Source organism: Ochotona curzoniae, unplaced genomic scaffold (assembly GCF_017591425.1).
Source record: "Ochotona curzoniae isolate NIBS_2020 unplaced genomic scaffold, NIBS_Ocur_1.0 contig_2318, whole genome shotgun sequence".
NCBI classification, from domain to species: Eukaryota; Metazoa; Chordata; class Mammalia; order Lagomorpha; family Ochotonidae; genus Ochotona; species Ochotona curzoniae.
In genome coordinates this window covers 14,921,175-14,936,428 of record NW_024465419.1, presented here as the reverse complement: position 1 = coordinate 14,936,428, position 15,254 = coordinate 14,921,175, and positions in this window count along the sequence as shown.

The window sequence follows — 15,254 nt, the reverse complement described above, 5'->3', positions numbered from 1 at the left end:
TAGTTGGGGTGACTCCCAATAACCCTCATCAGGGCCCCCTCCCCTGGTTCCCGTGCTTGCCAGTATGTATAGCAGACTGGTCCAGTCTGTCCCACATCCCATTCATCTCTCATACATGTCAAAGGCACCGAAGCCTAGTTCAACCCAACCAGCCCCACTATCCAGCCCACACACGTGCTGGTGGGTGCCACTCTCTGTCTAGCCATGCCTGCCCCAGTCCTGGTTCTCATGCTCACCAGTTGGAGTGGCAACGCAAGAAGGTACCCACTGTTTCCCTACTGGGCCCACTCCACTCCAGGATCATGCATTCTCCAGATAGTTCTGTCATTTGGCTTGACAGAATTTGCCCCCTGTGCTAGCATGTGCTGGATGATGCAGCGACAGAGCCCAGCAAACCCACACCTACTCCGACTTATACTTGCACCAGTAGGAACAGTCAACCCAGCCTGGCTTTTCCCTGCTCTGGCTCACATGAGGTCAACAGGGGTTGTAGCTCTGCTCGGTCTGGTCTGCCTGGGGTCGGACTTTTAACTACAGCCTGGTGGGGGGTGGGGACATTGGGCAAACCTTCTCTGGTCAAACAAGGGTGTGGCTCATGTTTAGAAGAGGTTCCACCAGGGCCTGGCAGCATGGCCTAGTGGCTAAAGTCCTCACCTTGAACGCACCGGGAACCCATATGGGCACTGGTTCTAATCCCGGCAGCCCTGCTTCCCATCCAGCTCCCTGCTTGTGGCCTGGGAAAGCAGTCGAGGACGGCCCAAAGCTTTGGGACCCTGCACCCACGTGGGATACCTGGAAGAAGTTCCTGGCTCCTGGCATTGGATCGGCTCAGCTGTTGCGGCTGCTTGGGGAGTGAACCAAGGGACAAAAGATCTTCCTCTCTGTCTCTCCTCCTCTCTGTATATCTGACTTTCCAATAAATAAATAAATCTTTAAAAAAAAAAATAAGAGGTTCCACCAAACCTTGTCAAGTGGGGGCCGTTGCCCTCTCCTAGCTCACTTTGCAGTTGACCTTTGCTGCCTGGCAGAGCAAGGTGAGCAGTGGCTGTACTCGATTATTCCACCACCTTGTTGCATACGTGTGAGTAATGAACATCTGTATACACACATTTGCACACACTACTGCCTCCCTAGCTGGAGTTTGCATTCCTCCAACCCCGTTTCCTCAGAGGCAAAGTTTCAATGTTATTTTGTTTTAGTTTTTTTAAGATTTATTTATTTATTGGAAAGTCAGATATACAGAGAGGAGGAGAGACAGAGAGGAAGATCTTCCATCCGATGATTCACTCCCCAAGTGAGCGCAACCGCCGGTGCTATACCTATCCGAAGCCAGGAGCCAGGAACCTTTTCCAGGTCTCCCACGCGGGTGCAGGATCCCAAGGCTTTGGGCTGTCCTCGACTGCTTTCCCAGGCCACAAGCAGGGAGCTGGATGGGAAGTGGAGCTGCTGGGATTAGAACCGGTACCCTTATGGGATCCTGGCTACTAGGCCACACCGCCGGGCCCCGTAGATACATTCTAAGACCTTTCCTTTGATCTCGGGGGGGGAATTTTTGGTCTTGACTGTACTTCTGTTTACCCACAGAGCAGATACCCTTGCCTCTCTCCCCATTGCGTTTCCCAGCTCTCATCCATTTCTAACATCAGAAACTGGGGAAGTTGGGATGGGTGTTCAGCTGCCACACACACGTACGCATCCCATGCCAAAGTGTCAGTTTGAGTCCCCGCTAGTTTGCTGTTGTGCCAGTTTCCTGGGAAGGGGCAGATGATGGCTCCAGTACCTGAGTTTCTGCCACCACGTGCAAAACCTTGTTAGAACTCCTGGCCATGGTTATGTAGTTTGACCCAGTCAGGCTGTTGTGGCTGTCTGGGGGCGTGAACCAGGGAAAGTCAACTACTTTCTTCCCCAGACTCACTTCTTGGTCACTCAAAGTGGTCAAATGGCCACTTTTAGGATCTTACGCAAAAAGAATTCTTCCTTGCTGCCAAAGACAAAGCAAATGCCTGTGTCAGGTATGCTTGGTGCCCCTAAAGAGTTGTGTCAGGATGTGATCCCTGGAACCCTGGCAGCCATCTTGGGCTGTGAGGCAATAAACATGAATAATAATAAAAAGCCAAGTTGATGATTGAAGAGGTAAAAAAAAAAAAAAAACAGGGGGAAGTCTGGGTTTTGAAAATGCTGTTACCGGGCTAGCCTTAGAATGTTCTATCTCACATTTTCTATTCTGTAAGGTGATAAGGACCACCATGACCTCAATCACTCCTCATGGCTCCTGTAACTTAAATGCATTTAAATTTCAACAATACTCCCCCACCCCCTTTGAAGATATTCAGAATGAAATCACGATGCACTTCTTCCTCCTTTATCCCTCACCATGGGGTGTTTGAAGACTTGCACTCTGGCTAATTCTTTACAAGTATTAGGAAAAGTGAGCTGCCTGATGCCTTCCTCAGCAGTCCTGGGATTCATCTCAGATCTTTGCTCACACCCAGCTTGCCCTCACTGCATTCCTATCTTTTGGTACAGGGAAAATTCCCTGTGGTAGCTTTCTCATGCAAAGGCGTAGGGACACAGGAAAGTGCCCAGGGCACTTGGGGAACCTGCCATCACCTGCCTGCCTGCGTGTCACTGACTGTGTGCAGGTGTCTTTCATTCCTGGAGACAAGGACAGCACCTTGGGACCGATGCGCTGCAGCCTTTGGCCTGAGACCATGTTAGGCATGCTTCGTGTATCTTCCAGGGTTTGGTCCTAAAAAGCGGAGCACCAGCTGCTCGGGCCTGGAGCACGAGCGGGAGGAGGAGCTCAGTGGATTCCCCAGCTGGGATTCCAGCAGGGATTGTTTTTCCTTCCGCAGGTATGTATGGACTGAGCAAAATGTGTGATTGCGTTACTCCCGAGGGCCTGGTTTCCTGTTGTGACTTAGCTCACATTTACATTTCTGTGGCAGGAATAGTTGATGCTGGATTCCATCCGGGAGCCCACACCTTTTCCACATAGCTCCTTGGGAGAGTGCGGGGCTGTGGAAGGACGGGCAGGTGGGCGACTGTCGCCTGCTCAGGCTCAGGGGTCATCACTGGAGGGGCAGGGCTTGCAGGGCCAGAGCTCAGATGGAGGTGGTGACTGGTGCATGTGGCAGGGACCAGGGTTGTGTGTGCTGTATGGAGATAGGAGTCATTCAGAGTAATAAAGAGGTGGACAGTTGAGATATTTGGTAAGACAGAAGGCAACTTTTACAAGGGTGCTTTAAAGTGTTTGTGGAAGAATGCAACTGAAGGGTATTTGTATCAATCCGAAAAATTTTGCAATCTGTGCACTGAGAGGTCTTTGGCAAGCTAATAGGAAACACTTGTAAAAAGCATTCATTGGTTCTGAAAGATGTTTCACAGCAAAACAAATTAATGTTTTAATTCCATGTGTCTACCAACTATATTTTCCTCCTTGTTTTTTAAAAGATTTATTTATTTTCATTTGAAAGACAGGATTTTACAGAAAGCAGAGACAGAGAGAAGGTCTTCCATCTGCTGCTTCCATCTCCTAATAACTTCATTGGCCAGAGTTGAGCTGATTTGAAGCTGGGAGCTTCTTCTAGGTATCCCACATGGGTGCAGGGACCAAAAGACTTTGGCCAGCCTCCTCTAATTTCCCAGACCGTAAGCAGAGAGCTGGATCAGAAGTGGAACAGCCAGGACACGAGCCAATGCCCAAATGGGTAGTCAGCACCACATTTTAGAGGTGCCATGGGATGGCAGCTTCATTATGGCGCCAGCCCCATCTGTGTGTGTGTGTGTGTGTGTGTGTGTGTGTGGTGTGTGTGTGTATGTGTGTGTATTCACTTGACTTTGTTTGAAGCACAGAGAGACCGATCTTTTTAAGGCTGTGCTCACTACTGAGCTCACACCAATCCAAAGGCGAGTGCATGAGTGGTTTGCATGGGCCAGCTCCTTTCCTGGCAACCACTGTGAAGACCCACTGTAGCACAAGCAGCCTTAAAGGCCATCCTCTCGCCAAGGGCTGATTTCGAGTGTGATTCTTGCCCAGTGCTCCAGATCTTGTCGTTCCAAACCCAAGAGCTCATGTTGACCATGTTGTCTCAGCCTCGTGAGCGTGTCCCGGGGCACTGCAAGCTGTAGACCACCACGTCATGGGGCTTTCTTTGGCAGGTGTTCTGGTCTTGCCTTCCCTTGGCTCTGGGCTCTCCTAGACCAAGTTTACTTTTCTGGAACATTTTCTTTTACATTTTGCCCTCTAAATAGTTTCTGAAGCTTTTCCCTGGGCACTAGCTTATCATGGAAGACCAACTCCATCTAGCCCCTCCCCTAGGACTCTAAAGCAGTGTTTCCTGACTTTGATCCATCAAGCCACATGGAGAAGGTGTGTTTGTTATCCATTGTGACAAACAAGTCAGCCACTGAGTGACTCAGCAATTCTGAGTTGAGAGGTAGGGCTGCTGCCTGGTCCCTTGTCACTGTGAATGCGGTTTGTCCTACCGATCTTGCAAGTGTCACTCTGGGACTGGTGAGACATGCAGGTGCTTAGGCCGTGCTGGAGCCTGCAGCTGCTCCCTGAGAATTGTCTTGCTTGTTGCTCCAGTGTGTGAGCATTGCGTTTCCCTGTCCAGTCTGCTGGGGTCTTCCTCTGATCTGGAAACCCAGTAATAACAGCTTCTTGCTGGCAAAGAAAAATTGTAAACGAGTACAAGTCTTTCTTCAGAAAGGACCATGTCTCTCTTTTAAAAAATGTATTTATTATTTAAATTAAAAAACATTTATTGTTATTGCAAAATCAGATATACAGAGAGGAGGAGAGACAGACAGAAAGATCCTCTGTCCATTGCACTTTCCAAGTGTCTGCAACGGCTGGAACTGAGCCAACCCAAAGCCAGGAGCCCAAAGCCTCTTCAGGTCTCCCGCATGGATGCAGGGTCCCAAGGCTTTGGGCTGTCCTTGACTGCTTTTCCAGGCCACAAGCAGGGAGCTGAATGGGAAGTGGGGCTATTGGGACATTAACCAGTGTCTGTATTGGATCCTGGCACGTGTAAGGCAAGGACTTTGGCCACTAGGCTATTATGCTGGACTCAAGATTTATTTATTTTTATTGAAAGACTTAGAGAGAGGAGAGACAGAAAGAGCTTCCATCTGCTAGTTCACTCCTAAAATGGCTGCAAAGGCCAGAGCTAATCTGAAGCCAGGAGTCAGGAGTTTCTTCCGCATCTCCTAGGTTTTCAGGGTCCCAAGGTTTTGAGTCACCCTCCACTGCTTTCCAGACCATAAGCAGGGAGCTGGATGGGAGTTACTGCAGCCAGGACACAGACTGGCATCCATATGGGATCCTGGTGCTTGTAAGGAGCGGATTGGCTAATCGAGCTATTGCACCAGACGTGGACACAAGGGGAGTCTTAAAGGAGACACTGAGGTTCTTATTCCAACACTATTTGTAAGTTGCTGCCTGTTCTATTTGCTGATAAGAACAGCTTGAGAATTCCATATGTTCTTGACATTCAAGAACTAAATATGTATAATTAATCAGATGGAGATAAGGTCTCAAATAAACTTGACTCTGCTATTCTAGGCAGTCAAGTTCTTTTGCCATGCAGTGCAGAGTTGCCCAGCAAGGACTCCTGGGGTGTCAGATTGTTTTATTAAAAGGACCTATTTTTACTCGCATAATCTGTAAACCTATCATGTGGTTGGTTGTGACCTTCAAGAGCTGTGAAATATATTTGAGGTAGTTATGAGAAGTCATAAAACATGACTCGTTAAAACAGGTAATAACAGGTCCCAGACCTAACTGAACTTAAGGTAAACTCCAGAGAGTTTGAAATTCTGTTCCTGCCAAAAAGTTCAGTTCCCTGCTCAAGCACTCTAAAAACGACATTCTTAATTTCTGGAATGTGAAACACCCTCCCTGTCTCCCTTTGCCTGGTGGTTAACAAGAATCAAACACCAAGATAAACCTCTGTATTTCTTACACTCTAACCACTGCTCCTATCATCTTTCTGACAGAGGAAAATATTTCTGAGACACAGTGTGGTTAAGCAAACTGTCTCTCTCCTGCCACTGAACAGACCCTGAATTTATTATCATTTACTTTCACCCCTTGTAAAATCTCCCCTGGCTGTTCATCACAGGGGGTTCAGAGCCAAGTGCTGGTGAGTATGCCTCAGAGGAATTATGTTCCTGATTGAAGAAATACCTTGTATTGTTTTTAAAAAATTTGCATGATTCATGCCACCCTCCTGGGGTTAGGCTAGCACTTGTTCTATTCCGTTAAGGAAGTCTATAGCTGTAGACTTGTTCTTCTACTGGATGAGAAGATACAGGCTTAGGGTCACCATAGCTGGACAAAAGTGAAGGTGGATCCAGGGTCTGGTCTGGGTGTGTTCAGTGGACCCAAGTGCCTGTGTCTTGTGGAAGATCAAAGCCGTCAGGAGCCTATGCCAGTCTCTCAGTAAAAGTTCAGTTGTCTAGTCTGCTTCCTCTCTAGGTTTTAGACATCCATCGGGATTGATTTTGAATACAGTGATGCTTGAAGAACGGTCGTATGGTGAGGTGGGAAGAAGGGGTTTGGGTCCAAGCTGGCTCGGGCATCTCGGTTCTGCCACTGGCGATGTGGCCTTGGGGGAATTGTTTCACTTGCATGGCACAGTTTGTTCAAGGGATGAAGCACCGTGTGGGAGACCCTCTGGGTGGGGCGTGTGCACTGGAGAAGAATGTAGAGTGCGGAGAGCGGCACCCCGCACGTTAACGTTCCTTCCCCCTCTCCCCGCCTGCTGGCCTCTCCTCGTGCTGCTTTGCTCCTGGACAGTTTTAGAGAGCAGTTCCATCTCTGGATCACCTTTTTCTCTTCTGTCACTCAAAGACGATGCCATGGAAACATGGAATCCCCTGCTAACCCCGTGAGTACGCTGGGGCCTCTCCAATCCCCTTCCTGTCTCCTAAACTCCAAGTCCACATTACCGCCTACTAAGTGGGCGCCCCACACATGCAGCTGTGCTTCAGATCAAGCACATTCTCTCTCATTTGGAACATATTAGGTTTCTTTTTTCAGAAATGGTAGCTTCCTGTTTAGTTTTATGATCTTTTTGTGGGAAGCGATTGCTGCTTATTTGTTTTTCTGAAAAGGTTTATTTTCATTCAAAAGGTATAGTTACAGAGAGAAGCAGGGACACAGAGAAATCTTCCATCTGTTGGTTTGTTACCCACATGGATGCAACAACCAGAACCGAGCTAAGCCAAACCTGGGAGCCAGGAGATTGTGCCAGGTCGCCTATGGTGGTGTAGGAGTCCAAGAACTTGGGCCATCCTCTGTTGCTTTCACAGGTGCATTAGCAGTGACCTGGATTAGAGATAGAGCAGCTGGGACACAAACTGAACTAGCGCCCATATGGGATGTCAGCACCACAAACAGAGGCTTAGCCCGCTACAGCATGGTGCTGGCCGCCTCTTATTTGTATTTGAAAAGGAGTTCAGAAGAGATTTTTTTTAAATCTGCACTTTTGTTTTTGAAAGATGTATGTGCTAGTAGAAATCCAGGTTGAGGTCTCACCCACTAAGTCTGTTATGTTTCCATTGTCTCTTGGCTTTCATAGTGTCCAGCAAGATATCTCTGTGATTATCTTTGTGTGAATTAGATTCTTTTTCTCTAACTGCCTTTAGTACTTCCTCTGTGGTTACATATTGATGTTTCATTGTGCTCTGTCTCTGTCCTTTTGGACAGGTGTGTATCTTATTTGGATTTCCTGAGATTTTTAGATTTATGGTTTGAGGTATTTCACTAATTTTGGAAAATTCCCATTCTCTTTTAAAGCATTTCCATTCTCTTCTCCTTCTAGAAATTAATTACATATATGCTAGACCATTAACCTTGTCACATACCTCTTGGTTGTCCTGTTCCACTTGTTTCATTCTTCTCACATTTCTGTTTAGGTACTTGTTACTGACTTAAGTTCATTTTTTTTTTCTTTCTTCAAGTGGATCAGTTCTACTGATGATACCATTGGAAACATTGTTCATCTTTATTACTGTGTCTAAAGTTCTAAGCATTTCCTCTTAAATTTTCCCTCTGCTGACATTTTTTTTCTATTATTTGTGCATGTTATGCAGTCTTTCACTAGAATTTTTAGCATATCATCATGACATTTATATTCCCTGAGAGTTCCAACACTATGTCATTTCAGTCTATAGTTGATTATTGATTTGTCTGTTGACAGTGTATATTTTTCCTTTTCTGTGGGTGTATTTATATGTCTTACCATCTTTGATTGAATGCTATCCATTGTATAGTGAGTGCTAGAACATAATGTACGCCACAATATTTGTCCCTGGAAATGTGCATGTGATTTCTTCTGCTAGATCATAAGTGTGTGTGTGTGATGGTAGGTGGTGAAAGAGGATGAGTCAGTTGAGTCAGGGGCTGTTGTTGCCATGGTTATGTGCTGTGTACAACTACCTTCAAATTCCTCTGGTGTTAACCTTTCTAGAATGGAGGCCCTTGGACCAGAGTTTTTTCCAGTGTTGCTGCTTCACTTTGCACTTTCTGCATTCCTTGTGCACCTGTTCACAGCAGGGTCTCCTCACAGCCTTACCCAATCTCTGGTGGGGTCAGGGTGTTTTCTCAGTTGTCCTTGTCCAGTCCTTGTCCTAGGTCTTCTGTGCAAGAGTTTTAAGGTGGAGAGTCTTTCAGTCATCCTGCTCCCCCTCCCCAAGTGCTTGTCTTGTAGGTTTGGCAGCTCTTGTGTGGGAAGGATTTTCTTGTTCTTCTCCTGGTGGTTGAGATTTTAATCGTATTGATGTAGTGTCCAGGGCCCAGACATAGCTTCTCAATAACGGTGGAGCTGCACTTACTCCATGAAGGCAACAGAACTGGACATTCCACCTTTAATGACTCTGGGCTTTTGGTTTGTAGCTGACGAGGGTCTGTGCTTTTCTTGCTACTATCTTGGTGTTGGAGCTGGGCTGGGGATGTGATGCTAGCTACCACTCTTAGTGCCTGCCATCCCACCCAATGATCTCTTTTCCATGCCTCACGTGATGAGAGCTCACCAGAAGCCAGGTGAAAAGGTGATGCAATCCACGGGGTCAGTCTCCTGGGACCAGAGAAGGAGAGAAAAGAGGGGGCGCTGGGACTGGAAGTGGAAAAATGAATATTTACTGGCACACATATATGTGTTTTTAAATGATAATATAAAAGTAAAAGCAGAAAGTCAAGAAGTGAGGTTTGAAAGGGCAGATCTTGCTGGTTTTGAAAAGATAGAGACCTACAAAGATTTGGATGTGGTTAGAGGAAGAAACAGAGCTGCAGACTTTGAAAACTTCAGGGAGGGAGAAGGTTGGTGAAATTGCAGTCAAAGTGCGAGAGAGTAGAAATTATCAAACATCATGCTGGGTGAGGAGGGTGGAGTTTTAGATTTTCAAGATGCTGTCAAAATTCTGAGCAAGCCCGGTTAAGGGTGGCTGAAGAGTGTTGTGAACATCAAGGGCTTTGTGAATGCTGGGTGGAGAGCTTGCTTGTACCTGATGGAACCAAGGCACAGAGTTGGCGAACAGAGCTTTGGTACCTGCTATTATCTTTAAGGATTGAAGGATGGAAATAAGAGAGCTGATACCAATGACAAGGAGAGGAGGTGGCAGCTCTGGTCCCAAAACTGGTGCTCTGCTCTGACAACTCCTGTTACTTTAATACTCAGGTCAACTTTCTGATTCCAGTATATATTTTGCAATGTGAAAGTATTAGTGGAAGCCAAAAAGAATTTTAAGCTTCTCTTCCTGGTTTGGAAATTCAGCAGCCTCAAGTACTTCATACAGCATATTACAACCACATTGAACTTGCATTTCTTAGATGAAGGCTATTAAATTGCTTCACGTTCTAAAAATGTCATCATCAACATTGTGCTGAACATTTTTGTGTATATGACAATGGATGACATTTGTTGTCAGGCTGTGTGGTAAACTGTAAGATAGCATCCATAATTTCCAGCTTCTGGTCTTTGTGGCTTTGAGTAATCTCCTTTCGAGTGTTAGCAAGACTTGTGACTTGCTTCCAACCTAAAATGTGATAAAGGAGGAGGAGATTCAGATGAAGTTTCTGGCTTGTTCTCTCTTTCTCTGTCTCTGTTTCAGCCCTGGATGGAAAGAAGGAAGGAAGGAAGGAAGGAAGGAAGGAAGGAAGGAAGGAAGGAAGGAAGGAAGGAAGGAAGGAAGGAAGGGAGGGAGGGAGGGAGGGAGGGAGGGAGGAAGGAAGGAAGGAGGGAAGGAAGGAAGGAAGTGAAGGAAGGAAAGGAAGGAAGAAAAAAAGAAAATGAAAGAAAAAAAAAGAAAGAATATTTTGGGGCTGCCACGGTGGCAGTGTAAGCTATTCATGTGCCTGTGGTGCTGGCATCCCATTCAACCAGGTTGAATCCTGGCTATTCCACTTCTGGTCCTGCTCCCTGCTAATACTCCTGGGAAAGCATTTGAGAATAGCTGAAATCCTTGGGCCCCTGCACTTGTGTGAGAGACGCAGAAGAAGCTCCTGTGTGCCAGCTTCAAACCAGCTCATCTCTGGCCATTGAAGACATTTAGGGAGTGAATCAGTGGATGGAAAATCTGTCTCTCCATCTCTCTTTCTCTAATTATGACTTTCAAGTAAAAATAAATACATTTTTTAAATAAATAAATCTTTTTAAAGAAGAAATAAATCTTTCTTTAGAAATGGATATTGTTTCAAAATGCTAAATAATTGATTATATAAAAACAGAAAACCAATACATCCTATGATAAATAATGTATGGGTTTAATCTTTTTTTGGGGGGGGGTTAATCTTTTTCTAAGACTTATTTGAACTGCAGAGTTGGAAGGGGAGGGCTGAGGGGCAGAAACAGATTGAGAGAGGTCTTCCATCTTCTGGTTCACTCTCCCAATGCACACAGTGGCACGGGCTGGGCCAGGCTGAAGCCAGGAGCTGGGTCTCCCATCTGGGTGCAGGTGTCCAAGGACCTGGACTGTCTTCCACTGCTTTCCAAGGCCTGTCAGCAGGGATCTGGATGAGAAGTGGAACAGCAAGTTCTTGAACCAGTGCATCCATATGGGGTGTTGCTCTGGCAGGTGGATTAACCTGGTTCTGCAAGTGTTAACATATTTGGTTTTTGGAACAATCCTAAGAGGTTGATGATATTAGTATTCTAGTGTTTATAAATGGAGATTCTGAGCTTCAGGGAAGTTAAGAAATTTTCTCAGAACAATAATGAAGCTAAGAGGTAGAGATTTGAAGACAAATTTCTCATTCCAGGTTGGTGGTCTTAGCCAGCCTTTGATAAGTTTCTGGATTCTTGATTTTGGAAACAGAATACCAACTTTTCAAAAACTTTGTATCCATTTACATGTGTTTAAAATGTGTTTTTATTTTTTTATTTGGAAGGTAGATTGACAGAGGAAAAAGGAGAGGGAGAAGGAAAGAGAGAGGAGGAGGAGAGAGGGGCACAGAAAGAGAAAGTGAGAGGGTGATCTCCCATCCCCAGGTCTGCAGCAAAGCCGCAGTGAAGCTGCACGCTCCGCCCAGGTCTCCCGCGTGCGGGACAGGAGCCAAGTCCCTGGATCATCATCTGCCTTCCAGGTGCATTGGCAGGAAGGTGGGTGGGAAACAAGCAGGATTCAATTCCAGGCTCTCTCTAAGGGGCGTGGACGTCATGAGTGAGAGCTTAACCCACGGCGCCACAATGCCCAGCCTCAGGTTAGTCATACTCATGTCCATGCTCTTGCCAGTATTTCTTTGAAAAACAGTAAATTTACAAGGAAAAAAAAGTCATAGTTTCTACAATGTGTTTTTCCCTAGATGGGTCTTCTGATTTTTTGCTTTCCGGCTATAGTTCTTTGGTGAGGTATACATTTGTGGGCAATTTCCCATTTGTGCACATGGAAGCAAGGGAGTGAAGCCTCTCCAATTTTCGCCCTTTTAAGTGAGAATATAAATATATATTTTTAAAAAAACAGGCTTTATTTTTGAGGGTCCATTTTACGTTCATAACAAATGGAGTACAAGGTTTGGGGGTTTCCTGTATACCCCTACTCCCATGTACTTATCAACATATATACAGCCACTATTTAAATTCAGAGAAACCTCATTATAATCTATCTTTGTTTGGGTTCCCATGAAAAAATAAGTCTTAGATTAAATTGGCCTCAAAGTGAAATAACTAGACAGAACTGACATTGAGTGACATTTGCATGAAATTTCACATGCAGCCTGCAGTGGCTGACCCTGTATGGGAGTTCCTGGCCACCAGAGTCACTCAGGAAAAGTCATCTCCAACTCTGGAAGGGATTCATTTGTCTATTTACAGGAAGTCACTATTTATGTACCTTTTCTGTGCTTTTGAGCAAAGAGCTTTAGGGCTCTATATCTAATTTTCCTCTACTGCGTTGTTCTAAAAAGCCGTCATCCCCATGAAATGTGCTTTGTCGAGGAACCATCTGAATATGCAAATAAAATAGTTTGATAGCAATTAAGTTGAGAAGGAATCTTATTTTGGTGGATTTAAATTTGTCTTTTCCTTGAGGCAGTCCTACAATGTTAGCAAATCTGCACATTTATCTGAGGAGGAATGTAAAATGATTTCTATGGAAACTTTCTCATGGTATTATCATTGGGAAACAGAGGTTTTCTGTTTCTGGAAGAGGACAAGAAACCCTTTTGGTTAATGAAATCAGAAATTTCATCAGACACTTCCCAACTCAGGTGCAAGAGTTCAAATATGAAGACAGTTGTTCTTGTGGTGCTGTGTTTGCGGCTAAAATCCAATGGGAAAACCAATTGGATTGCAATAGTTGGATTTTTCTAAAGCCTTTTTATAAAGCATTAAATCACCAGTTGGTTAATTAATGAGACTGATCACCAAGTTTTTGAAATCAGGTGTCTAGGACATGTCTTTATACTATGAGTTTGTGAATACAAACATTATTTTCTCCCATCTGTGGAATGTTTCATGCTTGAGCTGTCTTTGTACCTACCTTCCTAATTCCTCCCAGACACCGACCCCTTATGATGATATTGATTATGAAGATGTTGATGCTGCTGATTGATAACAGCCATTTTTTAAAAAAATATTCATTTTTATTGGAAAGCCAGGTATACAGAGAGAAGAAGAGACAGAGAGAATAATCTTCCATCTACGGACTCACTCCTCAAGTGACTGCAATGGCCAGAGTTGAGCTGATCTGAAACCAGGAGCCAGGAACTTCTTCCAGGTCTCCCACATGGGTGCAGGGCCCCAAGGCTGGCCTCTGTTGCTTTCCCAGGCCACAAGCAGGGAGCTAGACGGGGAGTGAAGAAGCCGGGATATGAATTGGTGCTGATATGGGACCCTGGTGCAGCCAAGGCAAGGTCTTTAGCCACTAGGCTACCGTGCTGGGTCCAAAGAGCTATATTTTCTAAGGACTTATTGTTTCATGTCAGGCCTGTGACATCATTTAATCTTCATCACAACCACATGAATAAGCACCATGACTTTTACCGCTATTTTACAGATGGGGAAATAAAGGCTCTCAGAGGTCAGGTAGTTCAAGGTTACATGAATGGCGAATAGCAGATAAGATTCAGACTCAAGGTGCTTGACTCCAAATGCCAGGAAGTGCTGGAGCAAGTCATACCAGCTCTACAGGCTGGAGCAGTTAACATCTTAACTCTGGTGGACAAGGTCAAGACAGAATCATAGACAAAGATCTTTTTAAGTTCTCCCTGCTGTATCAGATACATCTTTTAGTACATCAGAAGATATGTATGTTTCTGCCTTAAGCTATGGAATCTCTGTTAGTCCACTGAAATGCTTACAAATTGGTACTAGTTGTTCCAGTTCAAGTATATCTGGAGTATTAGAAAATGCAAGGGTCTTTCAAGGACTCACATGTTTCTTTTATTTGGAAATATGATGAACATGGTTACTCATCCCAGAAGTCCCCATTTCTTGACAATTAGAAATGTGGTCAACATTTCCGGGTTGTGTAAGATAAGCTTGTTCCAGGACTGGTGATCTCTCTAACAGAGCTCCAGAATGGTGGGAACTGTCCATGGTGTTAGAAGCTGCAAGTGTTCCAAGTAGTGCTGAATTTCCAATCTCTGCCCTCCTCCCCACCCCTTCTACCAGAGGAACTCTGACATGGCCACGTGTTGTGCTTGGACTCATTGAACATGGGCTACATTTGAGCAGAAACTGTACAAGAGGCTGTACAAATGGTTCCGAATCCTGCAATCACTGGCAGTGCTCTTGAGTGCTTGGGTCCTGGCTACTCTGCTTCTGATCCAGCTCCCTGCTAATGGCCTTGGAAAAGATATGGAAGACAATTCACATACTTGGGTCCTTGCTACCTTATTGAATACCTGGATGAAGCTCTGGTTCCTGCCCCTAGCCTGGTCCATCCCTGGTCATTGTGGTCACCGGGGGTGAACTGATAGATGATTTGTCTCTCCTTCTCGCTCTGCAACTCTACCTTTCAAATACCTACATTAGTCTTTAACAGAAGGAAAACTAGTGGTATCATTGCAGTAACTGGCCCTCACTGGCTAAGTAGACTATGGGAAAAACAAGCCGTTGTGTTTTAAGCCATGGGATGATTAGAGACACTTATCACCACAGAATAAGATAGCCTATTCTGACGGATACACTATCCACTTATTTGCAGCCACAAGATTAGGGAAAAATCAGCCACAAAATAAATTTCTTGTAGTCATATACAATATTTTTTGAATTTAATGTAATACAACTCATGTGAATTATAAAACTTGGAGCCGGGCCCGGCGCAGTGGCGCAAGTGGTTAAGTCCTCACCTTGCACGCCCGGGATCCCATATGGGCGCCAGTTCTAATCCCAGCAGCCCCGCTTCCCTTCCAGCTCCCTGCCTGTGGCCTGGGAAAGCAGTCGAGGACGGCCCAAAGCTTTGGGACCCTGCACCCGCGTGGGAGACCCGGAAGAGGCTCCTGGCTTCGGATCAGCATAGTATCGACCCGTTGCGGCTCACTTGGAGAGTGAATCATCGGACGGAAGATCTTCCTCTCTGTCTCTCCTCTCTGTATATCCGCCTTTCCAATAAAAAATAATAAAAATAAATCTTTAAAAAAAACTTAAAAAAAAACTTGGAGCCTTCTCCTTTTCCTCTTTTGCTGGCTAAAAACGGGTTGATTTCTGGGATATTCCCAATAGCACTTCTTAGCTGTCTGGGAGGCACTTATGAGTGCCTAAAGTGTGAGGGAAGAGCTTGGGGAAGTAGTTGTGAAAATCCCAGTC